Source organism: Rhipicephalus sanguineus, chromosome 8 (assembly GCF_013339695.2).
Source record: "Rhipicephalus sanguineus isolate Rsan-2018 chromosome 8, BIME_Rsan_1.4, whole genome shotgun sequence".
In the NCBI taxonomy this organism is placed as follows: domain Eukaryota; kingdom Metazoa; phylum Arthropoda; class Arachnida; order Ixodida; family Ixodidae; genus Rhipicephalus; species Rhipicephalus sanguineus.
The window spans coordinates 85,707,427-85,720,840 of NC_051183.1; positions in this window are offsets into that span (position 1 = coordinate 85,707,427).

Consider the following 13,414-nt stretch of genomic DNA (forward strand, 5'->3'; position numbering starts at 1 on the left):
TGACTGGGGATGTGCATTCGACGACATGGTAGGGGCCTTCGTATTTGGGCAGTAGTTTAGAAGAGAGGCCAGTTACAGTGGTAGGGACCGATAGCCATACGAGCGCTCCAGGGAGGAACGTGGGCGCAGAAGCGTTGGTGTCACCGTGAATGCTCTTCTGCCGCTCTTGGTCATGCGTAGTAAAGGTCAGCAAGTCTGGCTGTGGCAGAAATAGGCGCACACTCAGATAGATCCGGCTTGTATGGAAGGATTGTGTCGATTGTGTGCAACGGGTGTCTGCCGTACAACAAGAAAAAGGGTGAGAAACCAGTGGTGCTTTGAGGGGCGGTATTGTACGCGTAGGTGACGAATGGCAGAATAGCATCCCAATTTGTGTGATCGGCGGCGACATACATCGAGATCATGTCACAAGCGTGCGGTTAAAGCGTTCGGTGAGGCCCATTCGTCTTCGGGTGGTAAGCAGTAGTTTTTTTGCCCTGAAACAGATTGCACTCTTTGAGGATGGCTTCGAACGACTTCCGACAGGAAGACCGGCCTCGATCGCTGAGCAGCTCCTGGGGTGCGACCGTGGCGCCAGCATGACCGGTGGAGCAAGAAGGAGGTTTTCTCTACACCTTGCTGGCTTTGACAGGAGTTCTGAATTTTACGACTTATAAGTCCTTTTTATACGTCAAAGTTGCCACATCACATCAGACCTTGGTTCACAATTCAAAGCCTCTAGTAGTCCCTGTTGAATCTACCGCGGGAAAACGGTTGGCGGGAAACGTCATGCCATGCACAAGCGTGCGAAATGCGGGCGTAAGGCGGGGCTGCTCGAGAGCACGCAATAAAGAAGGAAGTGTTAAACCAGGGAAACACGGGGTGTCGGCCCCCTTCTCTGTCGCTACATTATTGGTGCCGTGAAAAACCCGGGAGAAGGCCGACATCCTCCGCACCGATGCCGTACCGAGGATGAACAAGTTACGCAGAGATCGAGGCGTCCTTCGCGGTGCCACTACCCCATTCCTGTCTGAGGCCAGCGAGATCCTCCTGCAAGACACAGTACCGTCTTCCACCGACTTGCAGGAACTCATCGACGAGCTTCGCGACAAGGACTCCGCTCTCGCTGACCTGGACAAACAGATCGCCTATACCCTTGACGGTGAGGAGTTTGACGAGGAAATTACGGGTGCTATTGAGTACCACGCGAAGATCGTGAAAGCCGTCAGCAGGCTTCGGTCCGCGCTGAACGCGCGTGCATCGGTTGGTCCTACCATCATCGAAGCCAACCAGCCGAGGCATGCGGATACAATTGACGGATCCAGCAGCTACATGGAAGCTGCCCGCTCGGACACCATCGGTCAAAGCCTCGCCGGGAACAGTAGGCCACGAGCACCGGGCTTCCGAGTCGCCTTGCGGAAACTTCAAGTACCCACCTTCAGCTGCGAGAACCGTGAGTCGCCGGGTTTCTGGGAGCACTACGAGGCGAACCACTCAACACGCACCCCAAGCTCACAGACATCGAAACGTTTAAGTGCTTGAAGCCTAACTTGGCCGGCGCTACGAGGCGAGCCACCGAAGGAACACGCCTGACTGAAAGGTATTGCAACGTTGCCGTCAAGGTGCCCGCCGAAGGGTATAGCCGAAAAGATCTTGTCGATGATCACGCAGACAGCCTGCTTGCCATTGAGCCGATGTAGTCTTCGTCCCAAGTGTCAAGGCTGCAGGACGTGCACGACAAAACCGAGTTCAGGACCAGCTGTTTGGTCAGCCTTGGCACGCCGTTTGCAGAGAACGCGGCTGTTCCACACCGAGTACTGTTGCGCTCATTGCCAGTAGACCTGGCTATCCTGTACCGTAAGCGCACAAAGACTGAAACAGACATCGCGGACTCTGCAGGGCAATCGAGACAAGAGAAAGTGAAGGAAAACTTGAGTTCATTGAAGCTGAAGTGGAAAGTCAGGAACAGAGACGAATCTCACGTGAGAAAAACCGCCTCAGGAAAGTGTCAGAAAACCGTGAGGCAGCGGGGACACCTCGACAATCGCCTCATCTACCGACCACCATAGCAGTGACAGCGCGGTCATCATCTCCAGGAGTTACTTCAAGGCCAAGACAGACCGTATGTCTTCTGCTGCAGTATTCCACGAGGCGTGACGCGTGATTGCCGAGCCACACCATCAGGAGGAGGAAAAGCGTGCACAGCTACGAGGGTACGGCATCGATTGGAGGAGCCTCTTCCACCTGACTTGGAGGACTTGCGGAAGTGGGCATCGGAACTTCCTGTTCTTTCTGACCATCGCTTTTTCACGTAACCCGTCATGACGTCTGAAGACCATAGAGGCGTGACAGTACATGACCGCCCTCTAACGCAACTCTGCGAGGAACCAAGGATGCACGGGCGCTGACACAACCCTCGCACCTTCCTAACCGGCAAGCACGTCGTGCGGCTACCAGCAAGAAAATGCAGGATGTTTGCCTGGTTCCACTGCGAAGGCGTGTCAAGTGCGAGCACGAGCTTCTGCAACGGTTGTGGAAAAGCAGGAAGAAAGAATATTTTTCTTCGCTGCGCTCCAGTCATCAGTGGCATCCGTCTTCGTTCCGACTTGCACGGTGGCGGACCTTATGGTTATCCAGAATGACAACGTGCCGGTACTGCAATAAAAGTCACTAGAGTGGTCAAGGCGTATCCAGGCAAGGACGGCATAGCGAGATACTTTCAAGCCTCGCCTACCTAAACGGCCATCAAGTCCGGCGCAAGGCTCAGCGGCCTGTACCTACTGGATTGCAAAAGACCACAGCGCGGCCCCCGGGAGGATGTTGAATCTACCGCGGGAAAACGTTGGCGGGAAACGCCATGCCATGCACACAAGACGCGCGAAATGCGGGCGTAAGGCGGGGCTGCTCGAGAGCACGCAATAAAGAAGGAAGAAGTGTTAACCAGGGCAACACTGTGTCGGCCCCTTCTCTGTCGCTACAGTCCCCCACAATAGTTCACCATCAGCCCAACGCTTCTTCATGCCGTAACAGTTTTATTACAGGAGGCAGTGACACAAAATGCAAACATCACAGAAGTTGCATCAAGTGTGTCGGGAATTGAAAGCTAACAGAAGAGTTGTTTTCCATATCTTTTATGGAAAGAAATAGAGGTGGTCAGCCAAAACACAAATGTCCCCAAAAAGTCATCGCACACTGTGAAACACTCAGTTGCAGCATGTCAGTGCAAGTTTCCCGTGCTGCAAAGCATTCAGGTGGGTGCAAAGCACTCAACATGGTCTCCTCCTCGCTACACCTGCATAAGTGCCGGTCAAACATACAAAACTTCTTTCATTAATGAGCTTGCCATTTTGTGTAAATGTATTTTGATTGCCAGATGCTTTCCTCCATACTTGTTCCACTAATTCCAGGTATACATTAGCTAAGAAAAACTGACAAAGTATATTACATCGTGGTCCAACCATGGTAACACTAAATACACCCCAAAGGTCCTTGCAGCAGATGGCACTTGGTGTCAGTCATCTGCTGCTACATTTTCCTCAGTACCGTTCTTCACTGTTGCAACTATTGGTGGACACAAGTTGCAGAGGGCGCAGCACACTGTCACAATCTTGTCAAGTGGAGTCAGTTCATCCCCCTCGCGACAAGAAACATAGTTAATCGGCACGGTAGGCTTCAAAACCCAATCTTATTTCTGATCAGGCCCAATAACACGCTCCACGTGAATCCTAACATTTGCAAGCTTCCTTGTTTTTCGAAGCATTTCTTAGCGAACTCTCCGACTTTGAGCATCTATCTATCTATCTAGGCCTAGACTTTGTGCTCTCCTGCTCGTTTCGTTAATCGAATGTACACCAAAATGTATGGCTTGACTTTCGAACATGAATTCTTTTGTGTATGTACGCTGACTTACCTGGATGGTGCGCTGGCGGCCGTTTCGCTATGGAGACGCGCACAATAAAATCCACAGAACTAATATATGCAGCTCTTTGTCTGGCTGCTTCGCATTAACATCGATTCCACAATGCGTGGGATCTGGCGGCTTTTTTTCCACGTCTTCAGGAGACAGCTGCTTTTTCCCTTTTGTGTACGCTGGGACATGGAGACGCTGCACAATAAAAATCCAACACTGTCCTCTATGTTGAACACCCTATCTGCGAGGACAAACACCGGCCAGGAACCAGTTGTCCAATAAGTCACACGTGGTTCTGTAATGTTTTGATCACTGCGGCGGCCTCCCCAACCTTCTGAAATGGATGTTACGACACCCTGTGGCGCAATTGCATGAGAAACTTTGCAGTGTTGCTTCCTTTATACAGTTGACCACGTTTCATATCTAGAAAGTAGAGATGACGGTCTTTAATTTTATTTCGAAGCAATCCATAATTACGGAAACCTTTACAACCCAAATGAATCAAAGAAAGCGTGTGGCATAGTACGCTGCAGCGCCTCACGCCCGGGCCAACCTTGAAACTGGTATAGCGCATTACGGGGAGAAGAAACGGCCCGACAGACCGACACAAGAGGACAGAGCGCTACTTCCAACTGAGCTTTAATTGTGAAAATGGCATCAAATATGTAGACTGTGCGCAAGCATACAAAAACACCCTAACGCAACGCCAAGATGCGCTAGACCAGTTTCAAGGACGACGAACCAACTCGCCCAATCTTCAACAACTTGTGCCCTGGGCCAAGCCATCCTGCGATTTAATCCACAATATGGACCGTGCAGTACCATTTGTCAAAAATCCGCGATACTGTTGCTTCAGAAATGTTGAGCGAAATGCAAGGTCAGTGTTGTGAAGGTTCACCTTGATTTTCATCACGAAGAGGATGAATTCCTGGAATTTTGACAGGCTGTTGTTGATGTTGTGGATACAGCAATCTCCACAAGTTTAAAGACAGCTAAGAGAACAGTAAAGTTTGCCATCCCCGTGTACAACATGACTTTTCTTTCCACAACTCCTTAGTGACTTTTCCGAGATCTCAAGCTCCTCTTTCTCGACACGGGCGGCATAGAGGCGTTCATTCACCGACATGCACTGTTGCTCCAGTAGCTGAATGGTCCTCGTGGTCATCTCTGTCTGCACTGCAAAACCTGTAATCAAAATAAAGAATGCCGGAGATTTGAAAGTAATAATAACATCTGGGGTTTAACGACCCAAAACCACGATATGCTTATGAGAGACGCCGTAGTGGACGGCTCCGGAAATTTTCGACCACTGGGGTTCTTTAACGTGCACCTAAATCTAGGTACATGGACCTCAACATTTTAGCCTCCATCGAAAAGGCAGCCGCCGCGGCCGGGTTTCGATCCCGCGACCCTCCGTGTCGAGATTTGAAAGTGACTCGATGATTTTGGCTCTCCACAGAAACGCTTCACAAAGCGCTTGCAAAGGCATTCGCCTACAGGCCGGAAACGGCCCCGAACTTCACTAGCCGAAGCAAAAGTGTGTAACTTACCACCTGCATCACTTTCGTCAGCGTCGGTTTCTCCAGTCGGGTGCGGCGAGAGTGGCCGATCGGCACACTGGCTGGATCCCTATCGCTGCCGCTTCGGCCTCGGCACGCCGTTTCTGCGCTTTCGGCTTCCCCGCTTTCGGCGTCCGCCTGCCGCTGTAGGGCGCGTCGTTATTCGAGGCGTCTGTGTCGTGAGGAGTCCGTGTTCATGGCACTGTAGCCGAGGAGAAGCGACGGAGCCCAGTCCGGGTCCGTCCTCGTCGAACAGTTTAGCTGGCTTTCCTACGAATGCAAAATGAAAAAAAGTTACAAACTAAACATTTGTCGTTACATATCGCCGTTATCCGCCTGTGGAAGTCCAAGAAATTCTTTACCTGTAAATGAAGTGCACGGCCGCATACTCGCAGGTTGGGGTTTCTCGATGTCTAATTCAGCGCGTGTAATGGCGCGCCAGCCATAAGCTGCGCCGCTTCGTGCTCAACCCTTTCGGAGCGCTCTGCACTGGTTCTCCAGGGTCTTCGGTATTGAAAAGAAGTGCCGTTAGGTTGATTGTTTTCTCCCGCGGGTTTCACTGCGGTTGGAATAACCAAATATCGCGCACAGGACCCTGTTGACAACACGAACTACGCGGAATTACTTGCAAACGGCCCGTGGGTGAGCGGATCATATGGTTCATATGCATGACGGACACATATCCCAGCATTTCCTTTCACTGACGTTAGTGCAAGCTATGTATATAGTGGCGCCTCGCGCGGTCGCCCATCCGCCCTGTTCTGCCGACGCGCTGCATGCGTCGCCTCCAAAGCGTCGTAATGCCGGTTGGGACATTTACAGAAGGAACGCCGTTCCCTCTGCCATTCCCCCGTAAAGGTAACGAGTTACCGTTACAGTTCCGCCGATCCTAAATGAAACGGTGGGCGTTCCTCCGTTCTTCCCAAAAGGACTAGTTCCTGGAACGACGTTTCTTGGACGCCGTTACGTACAACAGCGCGGCCCTGCGCCATGGTCAAAGAGACTATATTGGGGAACAACTTTCTGTGGCAATGGAACGGAAAAGCTATAGAGCCACAATGCACGTATCCTACCGCAAATGAATGTAGTCCCACAATTGCGTCCGTATTTTCTGCGTGAGATATATGAAATACTCCTTATTTTCTACATGTAGCTTTTGAGACCGGAAACGCAGCGCACACAAGCGAGATATTTGTATTTCTTTTACTTTATACGTTGTCACTTTGCGTTTTTGAGTGCTTGAAAAAAAGGTGGTTGATACCTCAGTCATAGGAATCGGTATAACACGAAAGTGAAACGTGTTGTCAAAGAAGTAGTTGACTGCTTTAGTGCATTGGTATATCAGAGCTTGTTAATGCCTATTGTTGTTTGGCAGATGTAGCACACCGCCTGATGTGGACGCACTCACGTTGACGCCTAGTGGCACATCTCAGTACCGACGACTAACGCCCATGATCATAATTTAACCCTTGCGGCAGCTGAAGTTCTTACCATATACGTGGACACCGCATATGGTGAATACCGCGCAAATATGGCATCAACAAGCACATAATGAACACTGATATGCACTCCTCCAAAGCGTCGTGAAATGCGAAGAGAAACTTAGTATCGAAGCTTGGCCGTTTGGTTAGACATCGGAGGGGATGCAGCGCAAGAGAAAAACGAAGACAAGAAAAGCGACCGCACACAGAGCGCTGACTTACAACACTTACAAACGCGCATGTCAGATAAATGTTCATCCTTCCCTTTCTACCATAAAGTGTTGTAAGTCAGCGCTCTGTGTGCGTCGCCTTTCTTGTCTTCGTTTCCTCTTGCGCTGTATCCCCTGCGAAGAGAAACGCTACGCGCGTCGTGTCCTTCCCTCTAGGCCTGGCAGTTAATTCTCACATGGAGAGCGGGGAAAGCGGTGCGGCAGCCAGGCGGGCGTCGGAGAGCCATTTTTCGATATGGATGGATGCCATGAGCGAGGCTTCGACTAAAGTGACTAAAGCCACCACGTCGCGGTGTGTTAAACGAAATTACACTTCTATTGGAAACGCACCGAATGGGACGGTCGCAGCAACTGCGCGTTTTCTATTTTGTTTTGCGAGCCTGGTGGCACACATGCCACCACCCCGTTATAAAGGGGATGCTCATAGCATCCATCCATCCATCTATCCAAGAGCACTGCGAAAGGAAAGTGTGAAAGATAAAAGGCGCGTTCATGTAGCCTCCGTTGTGTGCTTGGCGGTAGCTCAGTCGGCTAAACGCCTGCCAGCCATCGTCGCGTACCGAGAGGTCATGGGTTGGACTCCTGTCGATGCAACTTTTTCTTATACATTTTTTTCCTTGCCATTGATGGCGTTCATAGGAGAGGAGAAACGTCTGGCGTCTTTCGTTAAGCAGCTGGCGTCTTTTCGTTTTGCTTCAGAAACATCTGGCGTCTTTTCGTTTTGCTTTTAGAAAAATCTGGCGTCTTTCGTTGGTTTATTCATCAATCAACGGCGTTTTGAACAAACCTTTTATTGTTTAATCACGCACAGGAGAAATCCACCAGGCACTACCCTTGGAGGTAAACAATGGCTGCTAATGGGAATGAGAGACAGAAGAAGTCGGCTTTTAGCTAACACTTACACTTCTACTTCTACTAAACGTTTCCTACTGGAACATGCCAATGGCTGCTAGATGGGGAATGAGAGACAGAAGAATTCGGCTTTTAGTTAACGCGCACGCTGCGAATTTTTTATTGTCAACAAACGCACAGGAGAAATCTCCCACCGGCACCACCTTGGAGGTCAAGATCTGGTACTTAGCGTTAAGACTGGTTACGCACTACGACGGCGGACGAACGGGTGCCACTTTAAGGAGCTTCGCCCCTAATAGCTCTGCGGACGCGCGCCTGCCTCACCTGACGTAACACCGCGTTCCCCGCTCACGTGCTCGCCCCGAGAAAAATCGCGGCCGGGCTACCGGGGCGGCGCGACGCGGTTTGCGTTTCCCTCTAGTCCGGCCGTGGTGTTCAATCATATTTCAACATGCCGCGGGATGGCGACTAAGTTCTGCGTCCAATATGCAACGCTCTTCTGGCTATCACACCTCGTTCTCTGATTATGCTTTTACCGTTAAAAGGGCCCCTCACCAGGCCATATAGCAAATTTTAGTTAGACGCTGGAAGTTGTTGTGTGCCGAATGGAGAGCAGTATGCCGCAAGAATTTTTCAAATCGGTTCACTACGAGCTGAGAAAAACAAAAAAAAATCACAGCATATCCACGGGGTGAATGATGATGAGTGGGGCGAAGCTACGGAGGGAATCATCTGTAAACCGTGAAACTCTTCCGTGAAATGCGCCCAGTACATAATATAAAGAGTGTGAAACCTCGTGTATATATTAAACATCAAACTTTATTGTACTGTTGGTTTACGTGGTTCCCTTCATTATCACTTGTGATCGGTGAAATGCAAGGAAAAGTCCGCTCCCGAGCGAAAGAGCGCCAAGAGCGACCGCATTCCCGCTCGCCCTGTGCGAATTAAAGGCAAGGCTAGAGGGAAGACAGGACGCGCGTTCCACGACGCGAGGTCGGTAGCATGCCCAACGAAAGCCAACGGAACGCGATCGTGCAAGTGCTCCGGCTTCGCATCGCCTCATGGTTCCATTTAGCGTCCCAAAACCAAATATATTGCTCAAGGTGTGCCTTGCGTTTTTCGTAGAAATAATTTCTTTATCATGTACATTAAGACGAAAAGTTGAAAGCTCACTAGAGTGTATCGCCCGCAAAGTACGTCTTTTAGTGTGATTTAACTCTCGTACGGCAGGGTCCTCGCGCCGTTGCCGGTCCACCTCGCCCGTTGACGATCGGGCGAGGTGGCTACATACCAACTACTACTACTACACTTTAAGAAAACATCTGGCGTTCTTTCGTTCTGCATTTACAAAACATCTGGCGTCTTTCGTTGGTTTATTTCATCAATCAACGGCGTTTTGAACAAAATTTTTATTGTTTAATCACGCACCAGGAGAAATCTCACCAGGCACTACCTGGAGGTAAAGAATGGCTGCTAATGGGAATGAGAGACAGAAGAAGTCGGCTTTTAGCTAACACTTACACTTCTACTTCTACTAACGTTTCCTACTGGAACATGCCAATTGGCTGCTAATGGGGAATGAGAGACAGAAGAATTCGGCTTTTAGTTAACGCGCACGCTGCGAATTTTTTATTGTTCAACAACGCACAGGAGAAATCTCCCACCGGCACCACCTTGGAGGTCCAAGCGTAAGACTTGTTACGGACTACTACGATGACGACGATTACGAGGGACGAACGGGTGCCGCCTTAAGGAGCTTCGCCCCTAATAAATTTGTAGCGGTGCGAAACCACGATGCGAGGAGGCGAGTTTCAAACCCTTGCCACTCGCCCCGTGTAGCCTTAGCAAGCCAAATCCCTTCCCTGCCCTCTTCATTTGTCTTCATTTGACACATACGCATGAAACACGTCATGCGCATGCATGGTCACGTGCGCATGACGTGCTGAGCCATCCCGAGCACGCGAGCGGCGTTGCACGGCCGCTACCTTTTTTTTTATGTAGCGGCCGTGGGAGTTTTGTTCGGCGTTCTCTGTGGTGTACTGCCTGTTTCTGCGGGACGGGCATGAAAGTTGAGACATTTGTATCGGCACGAGAGTGCCGGTATCATTGAGCCAGCACCGCATTAACGTTTACTTGGACGCGGTAGAATAAATGAGCATAATGAGTGCTCGAACGCGCTAGAACATTACTTTCGTTTCCAGGGCTGGCGTCTGCTCGATGCGATAACCGCGGGGACACGAACGCATGGGAAAGGTAGGCCACATTAGCCCCGCATCTCGCTGCTATTCACGAAAAAAAAATGAAAAAGACGCACGCATTCCCTTTGTGTGTCTCATTATTTCTCTGAAGTTTTTATTAATCTCTTCAAGCAACAAACTGCACAAACTACACATGTCGTGTCAAATAATTATCGCAGTGTCACGTGCTGCTGTTGGCGACGTCAGAGCACAGTCGTCTACGTAGAGTAGCGACGTCACAGCACTACCATCTACGTAGGGCCATTTTCTCATGTACGTCATCTCCTCATTCTCTAAAGCGCTGCGCCCGCGAGAGGAAGGGCAAGCAGCGTTCACCTTGAAATTTGACCCATTTCCGCGGCGCGTAGCGTTGCAAATTTTGGCAGACGTGATCGTGAACTCTAGTGTATGCATTGCGCTCGTTAGCTCAAAATTGTCAAACCTGGTGAGGGGCCCTTTAACTACTACAGCTACCACAGGATTTGTTTAATCATTTAACATGGACGCAGGGTTGCCACTGACTTTCAGAGTAAATGTCGCCAAACAACGAGCAGAAAGTCGCCAAAAGTCGCCAATTTTTTAGAAATTTCGCCAAAAAAGGTCGCCATTCTAGATGTGGCGGCATATTCCTAGTAATAGAAAGATTTTTCACTGATGTAATACCCCATATGAACAGTGCCATTCAAAGCCCTTAACGTCACCTGGACATTCCCATGCCAGGCGCTTCGCCCTTCACCCATGGGAGTGCTTGGTTCACCTGGTTCTCGCACTAGCCGCAAGATGGGGCGCAGGAGGTGGCAAAGTATGAAAGGATAAAAACGCTCATGATATCCTTCCCATCCCTGTCCGCCTCGTTTCAAGGTACAGTGGTGGTAAACCTTGGGCGAAAGCGCGAAGGGCTTGTTTGTAGACAGCTTTACATCCCTCATATGAAGAAAAGGATTAACAGGTTATTGAAAGTAGTAAGAGAGAATTCTTACAGGTATCGTTCATTAGTGAGTCTTATACCTTTCAGTGTGAACTAATATGATACCGGACGCCACTGTCCCTTTCATATATAATCACTTATATCTACCCGCGTCAATCCAGTGCGTTATAATTGAACAGGTAGACATTGTAAAATGTTATATAGCATGCAGGAATATTTGCGCTAAACTAGAAAAGGACAACACAAAGAAGGAACACTTAAACAGATCAATTGTTTTCATTGTTTTCATTGCACACGCTCACCGAGAACAATAGAAAATGCCTCAACAAATAATTTTTTATTGCACGAACACCCGCCTATCCGCCCATCTTCGCTATACGAGCTCGATTAGGGGATACTGCAGCGGTGAATAGGTCGCCAAGCTATTCAGAATAGTTGGAGCTTTGGCGGAACAAATGGCCGGAACACACGACCAACCCGTCATCTAGCCCTTCAGAAGCGAAACTTTAGCGAAGCTCTGAAGCATCTAGATGAATCTAGATGAATTGAGTTAGAAGCATCTAGATGAATGAGGAGATACACACGAGTTACAGACGGACATACAGAACGGCGCGTAATGTGCACCTCAAACCCAGAAAAATACAGAGAACAGTGCCTCATTCGTTGGGAGGGCACTGAGCTTAGGATGCATAACTCAGTGTAGACCTAAGCTGAAAATCGCCAAAAATTCGCCATATCGCCATTCATAATTTTAGGTCGCCACGGGCCTCTCAAATTCGCAATTTGGCGAAAAGTAGCCACCATTGGCACCCTGCATGGACGTTAGTCGTCGGGATGGAGATGCACCACCAATCATCAAGTGGGTGCATACACGTTAAACGGTGCTTTAGCGGCCAGACATCAATATACATTGTGCAAACTCTCTTATATCAATGTCCAGTAAACATTCGGTTACTTCTGTAAGGCACGCTTTACTTTCGTATTATTCCGATTTCTGTGACGGAGGGATCAGCCATATTTTTCTGTAGTGAAATACATTTAATCGAAGCCGACAGGCATTAGGCCAACTTAACATAGAAGAAAAAAGAAAAAAAAACGTTTTTTTTTTTCGTCGAGCCTGGTGGCACACATGTCATGGCCGCGTTATAAAGGGGACGCTCATAGCATCCATTCCTCCATCCATCCATCTGTGCATGAAAGCCACCAAGCTCCTGTCGTCCATTGCTGCCGAAGCCTCGCTCTATTTCTTACGGAATTTCATACGTGTGAAATCAGCGTTTGACAGCTATTATTTTTGCACTGTGAAGTTCGACGACGCTAAATGTGGACAGCAACATCCTGAGATGTTAAGGAACACTAAAGGCAAATAACAACTTATGTCAGAGTGAAAGTTCAGTGTGTGAGAACGTCTAAAACGTAATAGTATCAACAGCAGTGCACTTCTGCTAATCGAAAATTAAGGTAAATGTAGGACATGATGTGCGCCACGAGTGGGACATTTTGGAAATGATTCCCATGACGTCAAAGAGTACAATTAATCACTACTAATCAACCAACTGCAATAAAAAAGAAAACCCTTCCGTGCATCAGAAGACGTAATAAAATGCTGCTTGTTCGTTTCTGTTTGGAAAATTCATGGGAAAAAGGAAACCTCTGGACGCCACTACCATGGGGACCGCGCGTAGTGGTTTTTCAAAATTCTGTTTTCGCCCAAGCTGCGCAGTGGGTAGTTTCGGTATCGCGTACTGCTTCTGTGCTTGGTTTTCGCTATTTTCGCCCTGTCGATACCCAACTTCTGCTGCTGCTGGCCAAGCTAAGCTCCGTTACAGTGAACCGTACAGTTTCGGAGTGGCCCGTGGCTGCATCTTGGCAAGTTTGATGGCCGCTGTTGCGCAAGAAACCGTAGCTTCGGCGGCCGGGCAGTGAAGGCGGGCAACGTTGGGCACAGCAACTGCTACGTCAGAAGATCCGTTCAGGCGGGTGATTTGAAGTGCGCTAACGCCGTGCGGACCACTAAAACGTGATTTTCTTTCAAAATAAGCACTTCCTTGGCACGAAACAAGCACTACAAGGTTTCTGCAACTATATTGCACAGTCAACGTCGACTTAATATTTGCCTTTACTGTCTCTTTAAAGGCTATGCAAAGAAAGGACGCGTTTTGTGCCGAAGCGGTTATCACCGGACAAGGAAAAGGTGGCTTGTTCCACCGACACCGACAGACCGAGACACGACGCGAA